The sequence below is a fragment of the Hyperolius riggenbachi genome, chromosome 5, assembly GCF_040937935.1.
Source record: "Hyperolius riggenbachi isolate aHypRig1 chromosome 5, aHypRig1.pri, whole genome shotgun sequence".
Taxonomy (NCBI): domain Eukaryota; kingdom Metazoa; phylum Chordata; class Amphibia; order Anura; family Hyperoliidae; genus Hyperolius; species Hyperolius riggenbachi.
Window position 1 is genome coordinate 342,808,967 of NC_090650.1, and position 19,474 is coordinate 342,828,440.

General features: G+C 43.6%; 1 long non-coding RNA gene across 1 annotated transcript; it reads right to left on the bottom strand.

Moving 5' to 3' along the window:
* Positions 1 to 238: 238 nt before the first annotated feature.
* Positions 239 to 3,128, bottom strand: LOC137517743 (uncharacterized). Its single transcript, XR_011020642.1, has 2 exons — positions 2,902 to 3,128; positions 239 to 489 (listed from the first exon to the last, which is right to left on the bottom strand). It is a non-coding gene; the product is annotated as an uncharacterized lncRNA (long non-coding RNA).
* Between the last annotated feature and the right edge of the window lie 16,346 nt (positions 3,129 to 19,474).

A 19,474-nucleotide genomic window follows, 5' to 3' on the forward strand; every position in this document is an offset into this window, starting at 1 on the left:
ATGCATTTAGAATTAAATAATTCTTAGCATAATGTACATCCCAAAGAAAGCCTAATTGGTGGTGAAAAAAACAAGGTATAGATAATTTTGTTGTGATTAAGTTATTGGGGAATCAATGGGAGAAGCACTGAAATGTGAAAATTCCTCTGATCAATAAAGTGAGACTAACTTGCGGGATGAAATGATTATTGACAGGTATACTTTATTGTTCAAAAAAAAAAGTACAATTAATGCTATATTATTGTAATTATTAAAATTCCATCATCTTTATTGTATAAAAATCTAACAAGACAGCTACAATTCTGCAGAGCCCAATGTAGGGATGTCTTGTGGTCAGTAGTTGTCAGCTGATGGATTGCTTCTGTTTTGCAGGCTGTCCAGCATCTCAATCCTGGTCCCAGCAACACCCGATAAGCTGTGGAGCTGATAATGTTGGCTGAGGCTTCATCCTCTGTGTCCTGCACCCCCTCATCCAACAGCAGCTGCAGCCTATGGAGACAAGGTCACCTGATTACCTCTATAGGAGTGGATGGGCCGCTATTTCACTATCCTGTGACACCATCTATACACCCTTCACATGGGCCACTATATCACTATCCTGTGACCCTATCTATACACCCTTCACATGGGCCGCTATATCACTATCCTGTGACGCTATCTATACACCCTTCACATAGGCCGCTATATCACTATCCTGTGACACCATCTATACACCCTTCACATGGGCCACTATATCACTATCCTGTGACACCATCTATACACCCTTCACATAGGCCGCTATATCACTATCCTGTGACACCATCTATACACCCTTCACATGGGCCACTATATCACTATCCTGTGACACCATCTATACACCCTTCACATGGGCCACTATATCACTATCCTGTGACGCTATCTATACACCCTTCACATGGGCCGCTATATCACTATCCTGTGACACCATCTATACACCCTTCACATGGGCCACTATATCACTATCCTGTGACCCTATCTATACACCCTTCATATGGGCCGCTATATCACTATCCTGTGACACTATATCAATACACCCTTCACATGGGCCGCTATATCACTATCCTGTGACGCTATCTATACACCCTTCACAAGGGCCGCTATATCACTATCCTGTGACGCTATCTATACACCCTTCACATGGGCCGCTATATCACTATCCTGTGACGCTATCTATACACCCTTCACATGGGCCGCTCTATCACTATCCTGTGACGCTATATCAATACACCCTTCACATGGGCCGCTATATCACTATCCTGTGACGCTATCTATACACCCTTCACATGGGCCGCTATATCACTATCCTGTGACGCTATCTATACACCCTTCACATGGGCCGCTATATCACTATCCTGTGACGCTATCTATACACCCTTCACATGGGCGGCTATATCACTATCCTGTGACGCTATCTATACCCCCTTCACATGGGCCGCTATATCACTATCCTGTGATGCTATCTATACACACTTCACATGGGCCGCTATATCACTATCCTGTGACGCTATCTATACACACTTCACATGGGCCGCTATATCACTGTCCTGTGACGCTATCTATATACCCTTCACATGGGCCGCTATATCACTATCCTGTGACACTATCTATACACCCTTCACATGGGCCGCTATATCACTATCCTGTGATGCTATCTATACACCCTTCACATGGGCCTCCATATCACTATCCTGTGACGCTATATATACACACTTCACATGGGCCGCTATATCACTATCCTGTGACGCTATCTATACACCCTTCATATGGGCCGCTATATCACTATCCTGTGACGCTATCTATATACCCTTCACATGGGCCGCTATATCACTATCCTGTGACGATATCTATACACCCTTCATATGGGCCGCTATATCACTATCCTGTGACGCTATCTATATACCCTTCACATGGGCCGCTATATCACTATCCTGTAACGCTATCTATATACCCTTTACATGGGCCGCTATATCACTATCCTGTGACACTATCTATACACCCTTCACATGGGCCGCTATATCACTATCCTGTAATGCTATCTATACACCCTTCACATGGGCCGCTATATCACTATCCTGTGACTCTATATCCCTATCCTGTGACGTTATCTATATACCCTTCACAAGGATCAGGAAGAGGAGGCAGGGCCAAGAAGGTGAGCAGGCCAGCTATTAGGAAAGCTATGCACGGTGCTACAATGTTTCCACAGGGTAGCAAGTTATATAATAGAAACCCACACCTGCCAGGAATTTACAGAGTGGGCCTAAAGGACCCCAAACTAATACAGAAAACACTGCAAGGTACTATTTTACATACTTAAAAAACAGCTATTTGCAAATTTCACCTTTACATGAACAAAAATCAACATCCAAAATGCCCCACTTCAATACAGCTTTTATCCATATATCAAACTTTAAGATTACCAAAATATTTACAGTATGTGTAAATGTGTATTTCTTATGGTTGTGTGATACTCGCCACATAAAAATGCACTCATGTAGTCAAGAAAGCCAATAGAAAGAACCAACAATCCATGCAACTGGCATAGTTTGAAGAAAAATATTCGTTGGAAAAAAAAAAAGAAAAAAAAAATTACAGTGTTGCTATAGATGCAGGATGCAGCATATGGTGATGTCATCTGGAGGTGAAACCTCTGGCTCATGCACAGCAGTGGCTCATGCACAGCAGAGGCTCATGCACAGCAGAGGCTCATGCACAGCATTGGCTTATGCACAGCAGAGGCTCATGCACAGCATTGGCTCATGCACAGCATTGGCTCATGCACAGCAGTTACAGCCTTCGACGGACGAAAACCTGTTTCTTGCTTGCATTTGGTGAGTAGGCCTATTTTTCATGAAAAATGTGTATATATTAGAGTAAACTCACCACAATTGGTAGTAGTAGTTGGTATACTAGGTTTAATCTGGTTTCGGCTGGAGATTTTGGCTGGGAGAGATGTTAGGGCCGTCGGATGACAGCAGATCAGCTTGGTGACATAAACAGGGCAGAAAATGATGAGAAATATGGCAGAATATTGTAGAAATGCTGTTTTCTCATCATGTCCTGACTCTGAAAGTGAACTACAAACTGTTCCAAACTGATTTCAACTGATGCTGATGTGAGGCGGATGGCACAGGGATGGCCAGTACTGGTTTATATAGGGCTACTGGTTTACATTGTGAAAGGCATAGGAGGAGTTTTTTTTTTATTTATTTTTTTGCAAAGTCCTGTATATAGTTAATAAAGGCAGTGATGAACCATATTTTATTAATAAATGGGTGTCAAATATCAGAATTTCATCACATTATGATATCTGGAGTAGTTGGTGGTGTAACCGCAACTTGAAGTCTGCAAGACTCTTCTATATTACTTACCGTATATACAATACATTGCTTTAAGTAACGTTACTTATTAGCCCACAATTTATCTCTCCTTATCTAACTTAACTCATGATTTATCTCTCTTTAAACTGATTTGACTCATGATTTATCTTTCCTTATCTCTTTATCTTGGTAATTATCTCTCTTTGGAGTTGATGCACATAACAGCGATAATACGGTTGTACTATTATAAAGTCAGCACAGATCATAAGTGAATCCACTGTTTCACACTCAGCTATATTCCACCCGAGTGGTCATCCGGCTCTTAGTCTTATATCCAAGTGGTAGACCATCACCCGAAGGATTAGAGGGAGCTTAGCTGTTGACAACCCACGTTATTAGGTTGTGTGTCTCGCATTTAGTGGTAAAAGAGACTAAGACACGCCCAAGATCCAACTTCCCACAATCCTTATTTCAGTTCATGCATACCATCCGGAAGGCCATAATCGACAAAACATGCAAATAAGCGGCAGATCTGCATCGGGACAGATCTCGGAGTATCAATATGGTTAGAAACCAGACGATCGCGCAAATTTGGCACCCTCCTATAGATAACCTCAGGACTGTCCGCTATCACTGGACCAATCACTGGGTCACCGTTCAGGGTAATACTGTTGTGTACCCTTCCTTGGCCTGCAGTACAGAGAGTTATGCCATTAGCTCGGCCACAGTATTCGAGTTGCATGATTGTTGCTATGGTAACACGCGTTATTAACGGTAATGCTCGCTAGTAGCATGCGTTACCATAGCCACGGTAACACTACTCAAGTACCACAAGTCTCACTAATGGCGTAACTCATGGTGCTGCATGCGGAAGGAGGGGTAATATTGCCGTGAGCTGTGTGTGTACGGCAGTATTACCGCTGTTATGTGCATCAACCCCTTTATTTATATCATGCGTTAGCACTCCTGTCACAGTTGAAGGGCAACTGAAGCAAGAGGGATATGGAGGCTGACATATTTATTTCCTTTTTAACAATGCACATTGCCCGGCATTCTTGCTGATCCTCTGCCTGTAATACTTTTAGCCCGAGCGCTGTAATTTCAGTGCAGTAGATTTGGGCACAGCCAGAGCCACCATAGGCCATAATAGGAATTCCGGTTATAGCGACGCACACTGAGTAACTTCTGCGCTGTCAGAAGACGGAGCTGAAGTTGCTCTTAAAACACTGTAATTCAGCTTCCAGCAATAACTGGAAGCCGATTTACATCATTCCCCACTATCCATGCAGACCTAGAGGGGGAATAGTAATTAACGCTGCCGGGAACTTGTGCAGCAGCAGGATAAGCCATACCGGCTGTATCCTGCGCTCAAGTCACACAGCAGCCAATTCATATGTATCCCTTTTAGCCATAGACCCTGAACAAGCATGCAGTAGATGAGGTATTTCTGACATTATTGTCAGATCTGACTAGATTAGCTGCACTTTTGTTTCTAGTGTGATTCAGACACTTTAGCTGTTTAAAAGGAAATAAATATGGCAGCCTCCATATTCTTCTCACATTAGTTCCCCTGTAAGGGGAAAAATAAGTAAGCTTTGTGAATCAACCACATTCTGATGTTTCCTCATGTTAATACATTATCCTTCTCATACATCTACAGTGACAAAGTCTAAGAAAAATATGGCAACTTGGAGGACCGACAGCAGGATGTGCAGCCAAGGCACCACCGAGATGGGCCTGCATGGAAATGGACAGACGTAAGTACATTATTTTCCAGCCTTCCACAAATCCAAAGCATATAAAGCTCTTCCTAAACTAAAAATCCCACTCAGAAAAATGCTTCTTAACTACCGAAAGACAGCGTCACGCCAATGGGCGTGACCGTGGCGGCAGTCCCAGGACCGCCTAATGCCAGTAGGCGTCAAGTCCTGGGACCGGCTACTGCAGGAGATCGCGCGCAGCCTGCGCGCACATCTCCTGCTTGGTTAGACAGATATTTTGCCAGATTTATAGGGTTTTAACGAGTTTTGAATAGTTTTAAATGGCTTTAAAACCCACCTCTTAATGTATACATGTAAAACGCACTGTCATAAAAAAATAATAATAATAAAGAGTATATCATATAACATTCATAAATCTACACATGTATCCACAGGGAGTGGGAAGGCAAGTGACAAATGCAAAAATTGCAAATTTATCTGAATACTCCCAACCTCCCCCCCCCTCGCTCACATTTCCTAACTCATGGGGTGACGGGTCACTGGGTGCTCCGGGTCCACCAGGTAGCTACAACTTTCTATTACTTCAAGAAACCAAACATCTCCATTTCCTCATTAAAGGCTTGACAGTCAGTTTCTGTGTGTCAGTTTTCCTGCATGAGTTGTTTGACAGTTTTGCATTGCTGTCAATTAGCGGGTGCTGCAAAATATCGGTATTTGGGTGCCAGCGGTGCCTGATATATAGCAGGTGCTGTATCAGCATGTGTCCCTTTTATCTGATACCGCTTTACACACCGGCCTTCCCTCCTGGTAACAGGAGGTGGGACGATACATGAAGTGACTTGCTCACCAGAAAAATGTATTTTTGTAGGAAAAATGTCTTCACCAGGCTGCTCTTAGATAGATTAGTGATGTTTCTATTACTGGTAATAGATCTGTATTATCTACACTGTCCCTCCATTAATGTCAATGTACTCATCATAAACACTGGACAAATACATATAATATGCATCTTAACACTGAAATAATGTATTTGTTTTTACCTTGCATGTTGGCCTACATTTATAAAGATGGACAGGAATCATTAAAACAAAACAGTAAATATAAGTGATTTTATGTTGAAGAAAGAAAGACTTTATAACCCTGCGCAGCTGTCTGTAGTGCTACACTTACCACTGAGTTTCTACTGAAAATGTATTCAGGATCTTAAGTACTGCAAGTGATTTCTTTTATTTGCACTAACACAGTATTTTTCTTTGAATAGGCCCATCCGGAGAGTGTGGCAGGACCACCCAGAGCTCCTGGACATGCACAGATCACCCATCTACGTGTAAGTACAAGATTTAGAAGGCATGAAAATATGACATGTCTTTTGTTTGTAGAAGCCGCGGACAGGTAATGTATAGAGTGCACTGGGCACCGGGGGGCACATTAAACATTAAGGGGGCGCAGCGCCAGGGTTTTCATCTCGTTCGCGCTCATCCCGATATCGCTCGCTTTTACCTCCGCGCACCTGAGCAAGTCGGTCCTACATTTTGCAGTAGGTCTGACCCATTAATACGACCAATGTCGGCCAGAGATTGGTCACATTGTCGGTCAGACATGCACTTGGTGGCACCGATTTTCGTCCAATTCCGATTATAAAAATCGAATTGGATAGTCGATCGGCTGCCAAGTCGCCTGAGGTATGGCCACCTTAACCATTTCAGCCTGCGTGGATTTTTTACCTTATGCATCAGAGCAGTTTTCACCTCCTATTCATTCGCTAATAACTTTATCACTTCTTAACACAATTTATTGATCTATACCTTGTTTTTTTCCGCCACTAATTAGGCTTTCTTTAGGTGGTACATTTTGCTAAGAATTATTTTTTTATAAATGCATTTTAACAGGATTAATAAGAAAATAATGGAAACAATTCATTATTTTTCAGTTTTCGTCCATTATAGCTTTAAAATAATCCATGCTACCATAATTAAAACCTATGTATTGTATTTGCCAGTTTGTCTCGGTTATGACACCATTTACATTTTGTCCCTATCACAATGTATGGCGCCAATATTTTATTTGGAAATAAAGGTGCATTTTTTCTGTTTTGCGCCCATCACTATTTACAAGCTTATAATTTAAAAAATGTTCGTAGTATACCCCCTTCAAATGCATATTTAAAAAGTTCAAACCCTTAGGTAACTATTTATGTTTTGTTTTGTTTTTTAAATTGTATTTTTTTTTTCCATTAAAAATTTTATTTGGTAATATTTTGGTGTGGGAAATAAACAGTTAATTTTTAATGTTATTATATGTGTAAATTGTAAGGTAAAAAATATGTAGATGTAGTTTTACTATTTGGCCACAAGATGCCCACCTTGGGTTTTTTTTTCTCCTTGTGCTTCTCGCTAAGCGGAAGCACAAGGGGGACGCGGAAAATTTCATTTGCAGAAAAATAGAAGCCTCTAGTAAGAGCGCTTCGGTTTTTCTGCTGGGGACACGGATCGTTGATCGTTCACTGATCCCAGGGCTACCAGGGACAGCACGGGTACATGCCCGCGGGAGCGCATCGCAGCGCGGCACCGCAGCAGAACAGCCGCCTGAACGTGAGCATCACGTCCGGGAGGCTGAAATGGTTAAGAGTCACTGCCTCAGCAAAGATGGAGAGATCTGTAATCATTAAGGGCAACGACATTACAGAACCTCTTCTATCCTCAGGGGTTTCATGTGTTCTCAGTAACTGGACAGGTAATCTGCACATTTGTAATGCAAATTTAAGCATCTTAAAAAAAGACCTGTTTATGTTATTTTCTGTTTTAGGATGCGTGAGATGTGTATCCAGGACCTTCTGGACGAGTGGGGAGTGTGGATTCCACCCGACATCTCCCTTGAGGACTTCCTGGACCTGCAGAGAGCGTGGCTTCCATCCCACCCAACGGAGCAGCAGCACCAAGGTAAGTGTCCCTCTCATGGAAAACTCCCCTGTTGGGTACACAGACAACAATAAGAACCTGACATATGTTTTAACCCTTCCCTGTTTCTTTTTAAATAAAAAGAAATATTTTGCTGCACTTACTTCAACAGCTGATGTGTTCTCAGCAATATAGGCCTTTGTCTAACAGAGTGTTTCTTGTGTGTTGTTCTGTTAGCAGACTCTGATGTCAGCAGCCGCCGCCGCCGATCCTGGGCCTCCCACATCTGGAGCCTCCTCAGCTGCTGCTGGTGCAGCAAGGTAAGTGATGATGAATAAACATAGAGCTGTGTGGCCGCTGCGAGGGCCAAAGACATCCTCCTTGGAGTGATGCGGGCATTTTTGCGGCATAGACATCATTGTTTATTGCAGGTACAGCACCTCTCTGGCAATTTGGGCTCTAGAGGCACTGGGTAGGGTGGGGCAGTTAGTGCTAGGCCTAGGTAGGTTGCATGATGGAATTAGTGTAGGTAGAGGATGGGGGGTTAGTGTTAGGTGTAGGTAGGGTGGGGGGTTAGTTTTAGGCGTAAGCAGAGGGCGGGAGGGGGACTAGTGTTAGGTGTAGGTAGCGCGGTAGGGTTAGTGTTAGGCATAGGTAGAGAGTGGGGGGTTAATGTTAGGTGTAGGTATGGGGTGGAGGGTTAGTGTTAGGTGTAGGTAAGGTGGGGGGTTAGTGTTAGGCATAGGCATAGGCAGAGGGCGGGGGGCTTGTGTTAGGTGTAGGTAGGGTAGTAGGGTTAGTGTTAGGCATAGGTAGGTGGGGGTTAGTGTTAGGAGTAGGTAGGGGGGAAGATTAGCGGGAGAGTTAGGTCAGGTAAAGCGATAGTAGAATATCAGTAACATTGCTGATATTCTTCTATCTGCATTATCCAGTGCCGCAACAGTAGAATAATAGTAGCATTACCAATATTCTACTATTAGCTTCATCCCAAATTGCCAGGCGCCTTATTTTGCATGTATGCTCCTGTTACTGCTCTCGCAGCTTTAATTCCAACAGGTCCACAAAAACCACCGGCTATGGCTTTACCCACCAATTATGACACCGAATGGATCTTCCGATGGAGGTGATGTGACCGATGCACAAAGACGTAGGGGTGCTTCCTGGATTAGGGCAGATGGCGAAACATCCACCCATACCGAGTGCATCTGGATTTCCCTCCTTGGATTTGCCATTCACAACCGGACATGACAATTTTTTTACCGAATGGTCACGAGTGGCTTTCTAGCCCCGTGGCAGACATATTGTGGGGCTCAGACCCCCCTTGCATAGATCAGACCAGAATGTTCTGATCAGACTTCATGAAGTCATTGGGGTATTTTGTTGCTGCGGCTGCAGCTGCAAACGTTGCTTCCTTCACCTCAAGGAGCAACGCCCTGTGTGACGGTATGAGTGCTTCCTCCAATGAAGATGGCGCTCCAGCCACTCATACACAGTCCACACAATGACTTCATCACCGGACTTGGCATTTTTCCCGCATAGTCACGGCTGGCCATCCGGCCCCGTGGCAGACACGTTGTGCAGCTTGTACCTCTGGAGTGCGGCTGCACATATCTTTACTATAACATCCGACCGCCGTGGAAGACTGAAGAGATGAAAGAAGAATAACAGCAGAGCAACACCAGCATCATCTTCCACCGCCAGAAAGAGGAGCATCTACAAGGCTACAAGACCGCCTTTATGCCTGATACACACAATACAATTTTCCCATCAAATTGATGAGCATGTTGGATCTACTCTCAATCAAGAAACAGATTGATTTTGTGCAATACTAATCTGACAATTGCACATGCCAAACATTATCGATAGACCCATGGATCTGTCGGGAACATTGAATTGTGTGTATCGGCCTTTATGCCCGGAGAGGTGGGGCAGTGCACTAGCCATGGGCCCTCCAGAGGTTTCCTCCACAGGGGGTTTTTCCTCTCCTGCGTGCTACGTGCCATATTGGTGGCTCCTCTCCAACACAGGACCACCACCAGCTCTGCTAGCTTTATGTAACATCTTCAATAAAGCTCAGAAACCATCTACTCCACTGCATCTTTTTTACTTTAGCTTTATGATATTACTTTAATGTGTGTTATGATGTTTCCTCGTTGTAGGGGACTATTTCAGTCATTTTTCAGGTTGTAAAACAATTTGGCTTGGTAAAATTTGGTGTAAGCTGCTCACTGATCACCAAAACAATAGTGGCATCTGGGTACATTTTGGAGGGATTTATTATTTTTTTTTTTTAAAGGTTAAATGATGGTGTCTTTTATATTTATCAATTTAGGTGAGCAAAGGGAGGAAAATAAAGAAAAAAAATATTCATAAACTGAATACTATTTACAGGGTTGTAAAATGAAAGCTGGAAAGAGGATGAAACTGAAAGGTAATTCACAGTAAATTAAGAAACAAACAGCAGTAAATACAGAAAAATAGCCTGGGGAAGAAGCTGAGGTTACAGTTAGCAGGGGGAAGTGTGGTAAATGGATAGAGAATAAGCTATAGGGCAGGAGGCAAAGAGTATTAGTAGACAGATCACACTCAAAATAGAAAACTGTTAGGCCTCATTCACATTACACACATTACCATAGGCACAAACATCAGAAGTGCCTAGACTGCACTGTCTGAGGTTCATATTGTATGCATTGCGTACCAGTGCGGTGCGCGAATGCATGCTGCATGCATTTTTGGGCAAAACGCGTGGCTGACCCATTCGATATACAATGCACGGAGACGCAGATGACGTGTGATTATATGTGTTGCGTTCCGATCGCACAGCCATCTGCGTGTGATAATGTGAACGAGGCCTTAGCAGTGGAGTCCCACAAGGCTCAGTCAGTACAAGTCCAATTCTTTTTAATGTACTGTATTTGTTAATGACCTAGTGGAAGGAATACAAAGTAATATTGGTATCTTTACAGATGATCCAAAATTATCATCACCAAGCAGGATAGTGTCATATTACAGCAGGATCCTGACAGTATCAACAGATTACATTTTATGTTGATAAAGGTCATCTTGGGAGTGCTAATGGCATAATTTCATATAAATTTAATGGCATATAGTTTGGAAAATAAGGTGTGGGCAGTATTGATTAATAAGGTAAGCAATCATATTCAGTACCAAATAGCAGCAGCTAAATCAAAAATCCTCTGTTGCACAAAATGAAAATTAAAATCACGATACATTATACTACTCTGTGTGTATAAATCACGAGTGAGGTTTTATCTTGAGTATGAGATACAGTTTTGGGCAAGATACTAAAGGAAGGATATTGAGGTGGCGGGAGGGGGGGGGGGAGAGGGGGGGAAGAGCAGGAAAACATGGCGCATATCGCAATAGAAACTTTCTGGCGCTCTATTGAAAAGCACAGTAAACTTAATTTACAGTTTTGAAGTGCAACATTCTGGCGAACGGCGCACTGCCAGTAATTATCTATCCCTGCGCCAGAATGTTGCACTTCAAAACAGTAAATTATGTTTACCGTTCTTTTCAATGGTGCACCAGAAAGTTTCTATTGCGGTGAGCGGAGGGTTCAGTGTGACAGGCGGCAGGGGTTAAATGATACATTACCTGCTTCTGGAGGATCGCTTTTCCTCTCCACTTGTAATGCTACGTACACACTGGCGACTATGGTCGTTTGAAACAGCAGCTTAACGATCGTTCTGCCGACAATCGGGGAAAGAATTTTACCAAACAATCATTAAGTACAACGACAAACAAACGATATCGGCACGATGAGAAAATCCAACAGGACGGATCATATTGAACGACAATTGTTACAAAACTATAGTGTGTACAGTTCTCTGCCGAGAATGATCGTTACAAGGGCCAATGCGCCTGCATTGGATTCTGCCCAGCTTCCGTACTTCCTGTGTAGCGCGACCCGTAAAGATTGTTACATTACAAATTTCAAATAAACTATGTTCTCAAGTTAACTATCATATATTTTTATCTATTGTAACTTCATGTTAGTGTTTTTTTTTAATTTTTATAAAAATATGTACACAACATTTCCCTCTGATCGTTCTTTTCTGCGAGAACGATGGTTAAAATGTGTATGATGATCGCTGCATTCCAATCGTTCCAATATTGTTCGTCTGGTAACTATCGTTCCTTGCAAACGATAGTTATCGCAAGTGTGTACGTAGCATTAGTTTGAATGAGCCTGGTAACCAGCCAATTACCATGTGGCTTCAGTCCCCGCATAGTGATTGGCTGGCTGCAGAACTCTTTCAAACGAAACAGGAAGTGGAGAGGAGACGGGATCGCTGGGACGAGGTAATGTATGACAGATGCCAGTAATTACATCTTATTGCTAAGGTTATTTAACGTTTTAGGACATTTATAATATGTTAAATAACCTTAGTAGCAAGATGCCATTATCGGCAACACCCTGCACCATTTTTTCCCGGCGCCTCTTTGGTATGTACTCGGGGGAGGCAGTGCCACTGATTTTGCAGGCTGCAGTAGTGTCTGAATTGCACACCTGAAACAAGCATGCAGCTAATCTAGTCAGACTTCAGTCAGAAACATCTGATCTGCCTGCGTATTCAGGGTCTGTGGCTGAAAGTATTTAAGGCAGAGGATCAGCAGGACAGCCTGGCAATTTGCATTGTTTAAAATTAAATACACTGTTTATGTCAGCTTCCATATCCCTCTCACTTCAGGTGTGCTTTAAACATTTCTTTCTTAGTTATGCCATTTTATGTTCCACACGCATAAATCACGTCTATTGATCTGCATACGCCATCCAATATTCACTCCTGATCAATGGGTTTTCCATGTTATCCACTAAAATGAGCACATCTGAGTAAAGATCTGTCACTGGAAATGATTCAGAAACCTGAATTTCCCCAAATCCCACACTTCAGCACCCCAGCAAGTGGACAGGGCCACAGGGAGTCCCCTTACTTGTCCACGGCTTGGAAGGAGGAAGCGGTGGAGTTGCGTGGAGCGCGCCGTGCACCCGTGAAGAATTCTGGTTTTCGAATTCAATGTCCCAAATTCAACACCTACACCATAGCTCCCAACTGTCCCTCTTATGGAGGGACAGTCCCTCTTTGGGAGCCCTGTCCCTCTTTCCTCCTCATCTGTCCCTCTTTCCTCCTGATTTGTCCCTCTTTCAGGACTTTGTCCCTCTTTCTATGTAAATATATCTATTTCTCTAGTAAAAAAAAAAGTGTTTGATTGACTCTAAACTTTATTCCCATCCTTTAAATTGAAATATTACTAATTTCATAATGTTAATATGAAGGAAAATGAACCCGGATAGAAAGGACCACTGGGGTTTGAATTATAAAACAACATATTTTTCCTATGAAATCTTTATGGTATGCGTGACTAGGGGTGTGACGGGGCGTGGCTTAAGTGTCCCTCTTTCTAATCTCAAAAAGTTGGGAAGTATGCCAACACTAAAAATTATCCAGTCAGAAATGTTGGTACATTCAGGTTGAAATTGGCTGATTACTTCTGCTTGTGTTCTGGGAAACATGTTTGCAGTTTGACTCAGTGATTTTTTTAATATTGGAATATTGGAAGTTTGCAAAACTGGGCAGCATGGCGGCGTAATAATTATCAATCTCACCTTGCAGCGCTGGGTCTCCGGTCTGAGAGACAGTTAAGAAACAATACTAAATACTATGTACAGTGCTGCAGAACATGTCAGTGTTATATAAATACACAATAATAATAATAACTGATGTCTGTATTTTTTAGAACAGAGGCGCCAGTGTAGAGTAAAAAGTTTAAAAAACATTACAAAGCGTGGGTAATGGAGAACTTACCTCCCATAGGTTGACACATCAGTCTATATTCACTGACACAATGTATTCTTTATTTAAGACTCTCCAAAAAAATAATGCAGCGTGTTCAGCGGGCAATCTCCCGCTTCATCAGGCATCAATAAGGAGCTTGTTTCAATCTTAGCAAGAGTGAGCGGCTCTGTCTAGCATATGGCCTCAGATAACTCCAAAGTTTGTTCACAGCTTCAGGGGCAGAGAATGTATTAAAGCTTTTTAATGTGCCAACATAGTGTCTAATTTACTCTGCTTATGATTTTTGCTCACTTCATATTTGAATCCCCCAGAGTGTTTAAAGTGTTCACAAACTAGAGTGAAAATGACTCTTTTGGTAATCAGCCTATAGTATGTCATGAGTCTTGATTAATTAAGATTTGGCCCACATTATCCCAGTTCACACAGACGTGAATGGGAGGTGGGGTGGATGCATCTTGTGCAGTCGGAGTTTGTCTCCAGGAAACTCACCCATAATACTAAGTGAAGAGACTCGGAGGTCAGGCCAGGTTCATACTTGGGGATACAGGAAAGCAGTCAGTCCAGACAGGTCACACTGTTAATTGGGGTCATAGGGAAATGCTGATCCTCCCACTAGTCTCTTGACAGTCATTGGTTAAAAAAGGAAACTAATTTTACTGCATTATTTTTGGAGATATGAGTCATTACACAGTATGGGGAGAATGAAAAATATGTCTTTCATTAATACCACAGCTTAAGTCTTTGCTTCACACACAATTAATAAAACAGTAGTTGTAATGATTTAGCATGATAACATTTTGTAAACAAAGTTCCAGTTTTTACAAATAATAACAATAAATACCTACTACACCAATACATGCGCTCCACAGCAACCAGTGGCGTAACTAAGGAGCTCAGCTGCAGTGTCCAAGAGGTGTACTCAGATTAAGGAAACTGATAAGGATTATCACTATTCAGCGCACATATACAAGTGTTCATTACCAGCATAACATCAATAAAAAGCTAATAAGATGGATGAAGGAGGCCCCCTAATAGGCCTCTCTAACACAGGGGCCCCAGTGCAGTCGCAACATCTGCATCCCTTGTTGCTATGCCACTGACAACCACCTGCAGGTGCCTGCTCACATCTTCTGATTCAGTCAACAGTATGCAAATATTTTTTCGGTTGATACTAATTTTATGCATATTTATACGACTAGAAAATGGACCACAGCAGCAGCATCGGATTGGTTCATTTTCAAGCTGCATTAATTTGCATAAACATTTGTATATCAGCTTGCAATCATTTGCATCTCATTGACCTTTTTACACTTAGCATTAGAATCAGTAATATTGCTGTGTACCCCCTGTGCACGGCAATATCAACCGGGGTTTGGCAAGCAAGCCCCGGAAGTGGAGTGTGTGTGGGTTCCACTGACAGTGAACTGTCATTAAGAATTTGAATAGTGTACAGTGGATTGCTCTGATTTTACAAACAATACAATCAATCAAAAATTAATTGAATTTTTAGGCCTCTTTCACAGTGGGATGGTGCGTTTGATGCGACGTTAAAGTCGCACAACGTGCCCCTAACGCATGTAGGTTATAAAATTGGACGTTATTTTGTACTACGTTATGTGTCTCTTGGTGCGCCGTTTTTGTTGCATACTGATGGAACAAAAACGGCGCATGCATTACATTTAAAAAAAAACCTTACTGAGCATGTGCAACGCACATAACGCAGCAAATGTATTGCTAAACACACAGCATGCAGCACTTTCTACATATTGCTACACGTTACACACAACGCAACGTGTGCACTGTGAATGTCGCACAGACTTTGCATTGCTGTGCGTTGGTCTGCGTTGGAACATTTTCTAACGTGCGACTGTAACGTCACACTGTGAAAGAGGCCTTAAGGATCTAAAAAAATAAAAAAAATATGATGTATGGCCCCAGGGCCGGCCTTAGGTTTCACACCAACCTGAGCGAAACCTAATTTTTGTGCCCCCCCTTCATCCTCTTCACGCATGCGTGCACACACACGTACGCACACGCATGCACGCACACACACACAGGCCCATATGCAATTCACCTTTTCTCCTGAGATATCTCCTAGGACAGGGATTCCCAACCTTTTTGACATTGTGACACAAATGCTCAGATCTCCGAGACACGTCATATATGTATAATAGAAAAAATACTATTAATAACCACAAATGGATGGAAAGAGTGCATTATCCTGAATACTCTTAAAAATGAAGGCTAGAACCTTTCAGGAATATTAATAAAAACAATCAGTGGGACAGTTAGTCCCCCCCTCCCCCCCCATTCAGAATTATAGCACAGCACCAACAATTTGCACCACACGTTATAGCCGCAGTGCGCCTCCCCCCAAAAATGCCCTCAGATTCAGTATAGGTAGGTAGCCAGGTATAGGTGCCCCCAGTATAGGATCTTATGTGTAGGTGCCCTCAATATAGGTTGCCAAGCATAGGTGCCCCCAGTATAGGAAGTCAGATGAAGGACTCTCCATCCTCTCCATAGGTAGCCAGACGTAAGTGCCTCCAGTATAGGTGGCCAGGCGTTGGTGCCCTCAGTAAAGGTAGCCAGCTATAGGTGTCTCCTGTATAGGTAGCCAGGTGTAGATGTCCTCAGTATAGGCAACAGCTATAGGCGCCCCCTTTGAAGCCGGTGCCCTGAGCGACCGCTCGGCTATGTATGGCCCCTTTTAGGGACACCTATAAACATTGTAGATTTCTAGCTGAAAAGATAATGAATCATGATTATGATTGAGAAAAATCTAAAACATTTATATCAGGTATGTCAAACCGGTCCTACGAGGGTCGAGATCCTCACACATTTTTGATACAGCTCAAATGAATTGATGGGTCTGAATCAGGAAAGGTGTGGTGCTTCAGGTAGAACACATTCCTTCCTTTCTCAGTCCATCCCAAACACTGACATGGATCTGGCCCTCCAGGCCTGGAGTTCAACACATGTGATTTATACAGTGCAGTTTCTAGGCTAAAATGCACCCAGGGCGAGGGTGTAAAAATTGCGCCCCCCCTTCCCGAGCAAGGTATGGGTGCCCGCAGTATAGGTTAGCCAGGTCTAGTTACACTTAGTATAGGTCCCCCCAGTATAGGTAGCCAAGAATAGGTACCCCAGTATAGGTAGGTGCCCCCGCTATAGGTTAGCCAGGTAGGTGCCTCCAGTATAGGTAGCCAGTTCAGTTGCCCCCAGTATAGGTTAGATAGGCAGGCGCCCCCAGCATAGGTTAGATAGGTAGGTGCCCCCAGTATAGGTTATTTAGGTAGGTGCCTGCAATATAGGTAGCCAGTATAGTTGCCACCTGTATAGGCTAGCTAGGTAGGTGCCCCCAATACAGGTTAGATAAGTGCCCCCAGTATAGGTTAGATAGGTAGCTGCCCCCCCAGTATAGGTTAGATAGGTAGCTGCCCCCCCCCCCCAGTATAGGTTAGATAGGTAGCTGCCCCCCAGTGTAGGTTAGATAGGTAGGTGCCCTCCAGTGTAGGTTAGATTAGGTAGGTGCCCCCCAGTATAGGTTAGATAGGTAGCTGCCCCCCAGCGTAGGTTAGATTAGGTAGCTGCCCCCCAGTATAGATTAGATAGGTAGCTGCCCCCAGTGTAGATTAAATTAGGTAGGTGCCCCCCAGTATAGGTTAGATAGGTAGCTGTCCCTATAATGGAGGGGGGAGCCAGAGCCACGAGGAGGGCAGCCCGACCTCTCCCTCCCTCTCCCGGGCTGCCCTTCGTGCTCCCCCCTCAGAAGCAGCCAGGAAGCGCTGTTTACAACTCACCTGCCTGGCTCCAAGCGCCGCTCTCTTGCCGCCGGTCTTTTCCTCTCTGCCTACACGCGTATACACAGGCTGCTTCCGGCTAAACAGGAAGCAGCGCGTGTATCAGCATATATACAGAGAGAGGAGACTGGCGGCGAGAGAGCGGCGCTTGGAGCCAGGCAGGTGAGTTGTAAACAGCGCTTCCTGGCTGCTCGCTCTGCATGAGGGGGGAGCACGGAGGGCGGCCCAGGAGAGGGAGGGAGAGGCCGGGCTTCCCTCCCCGCGACTCCGACTCCCTCCATTACAGCGCACCCCTCCCAACAGCGCCCCGGGCGGCGGCACGCCCCGCACGGCCCTAGAAATGGGCCTGGATTTATATAGCTTAAAGGATACATGAGGTGATATGTGACATGATGAGATAGACATGTGTATGTACAGTGCCAAGCACACAAATAACTAGGCTGTGTTCCTTTTTATTGTTCATATCTAAAATCGCAATCGCTGACGCCAGCGATTTGTGATTTTGTGGGCGCTTTTTCTCCCCTCCCGGCATTCGGGTGGGCACTGCGTTTTTTATAAAGAGCTTTTCTAAGTGCTTTTGCAGAGCGATTCGGCTTTTTTTCACTTCCTGACGCAAGTAACCGAAATGACCCAGAAATGAATATATGCAATGTATTTATTTATCAAAGCGTTATGGAAATCATTGCTTTTTCAAGCGCTTTGCGATTTCCCTATGCCTTCTATTGAGCAAAAATGCTGCGATCTGCGCAGGCACAGTAGTTCTGCAGCTGCAAGGGGCTGGAGAAAGCCCCAGGTGAGTAAAGCTCATTCAGGGTATTTTAGACTGATAAATCCTTTAACCACTTAAAGCCAATGGGTACTAGTTTAAAAATAAAAAAGTCGGATACTCACCTAAGGAGAGGGAAGTCTCAGTCCTAATGTGCCTTCCCTCTCCTCTCCCGGTGCCCTCGGTGCTGTGCTGGCTCCTCTGTTCGTGTCCGCCGCCGCAGGGACTTCGGAGGTCTTCGGGAGCACTCGGGCTTCCGAAGACGGGCCGCTCCATACTACGCACGCGCGAGTGCGTCATAGAGGGCACTACATGCGTAGTAAGGAGCAGCCCGTCTTCCGAAAGCTCCCTTCGGCATGCGGAAGTGGCAGTATTTGACCGAACTGGTCGAATACTGCCACGGGGGATCCAGGAGAGGAGAGGGAAGGCTCATTAGGACCAAGCCTTCCCTCTCCTTAGGTGAGTATCCGACTTTTTTATTTTTAAATTGGTAAACACTCACTTTAAGCCTATCTGGACGAACACTCTCGTCCAGATAGGCTGCGCTCACTCCCGTGGTCCGCGTGCGCTCCCGCTGCCGGCTGTTAGCCCAGCAATCAATGAATGGGATTATAGATAAAAGTTTCCCGTCCTCCTAATGCTTCTTGGATGCGTACGATCACACTTCCAGGACTTTTTGACTGTGGCCATCTTGTGGCCAAATAGTAAAACTACACCCACATCCATTTTTTTATTAAATAAATACATTTTTTTTTTACATTTAAAATTAGCTGTTTACCTCCCACACCAAAAATTACCCAAATGACATTTTTAATAAAAAAAAATTACAATAATGAAAAAAATAAATAAATAGATACCTAAGGGTCTGAACGTTTTAAATATGCATGTCAAAGGAGTATATTAATATAATTTTTTAAATTATAGGCTTGTAAATAGTGGTGGATGCAAGTTGAAAAAATGCACCTTTATATCCAAGTAAAATATCGGCGCCATACATTGTGATAGGGACATAATGGGAAAATAAAATACATGGGTTTTAATTGCGGTAGCATGTATTAATTTCAAACTGTAATGGCCAAAAACTGAGAAATAATGATTTTTTTCAATTTCTTTCTTAATATTCCTGT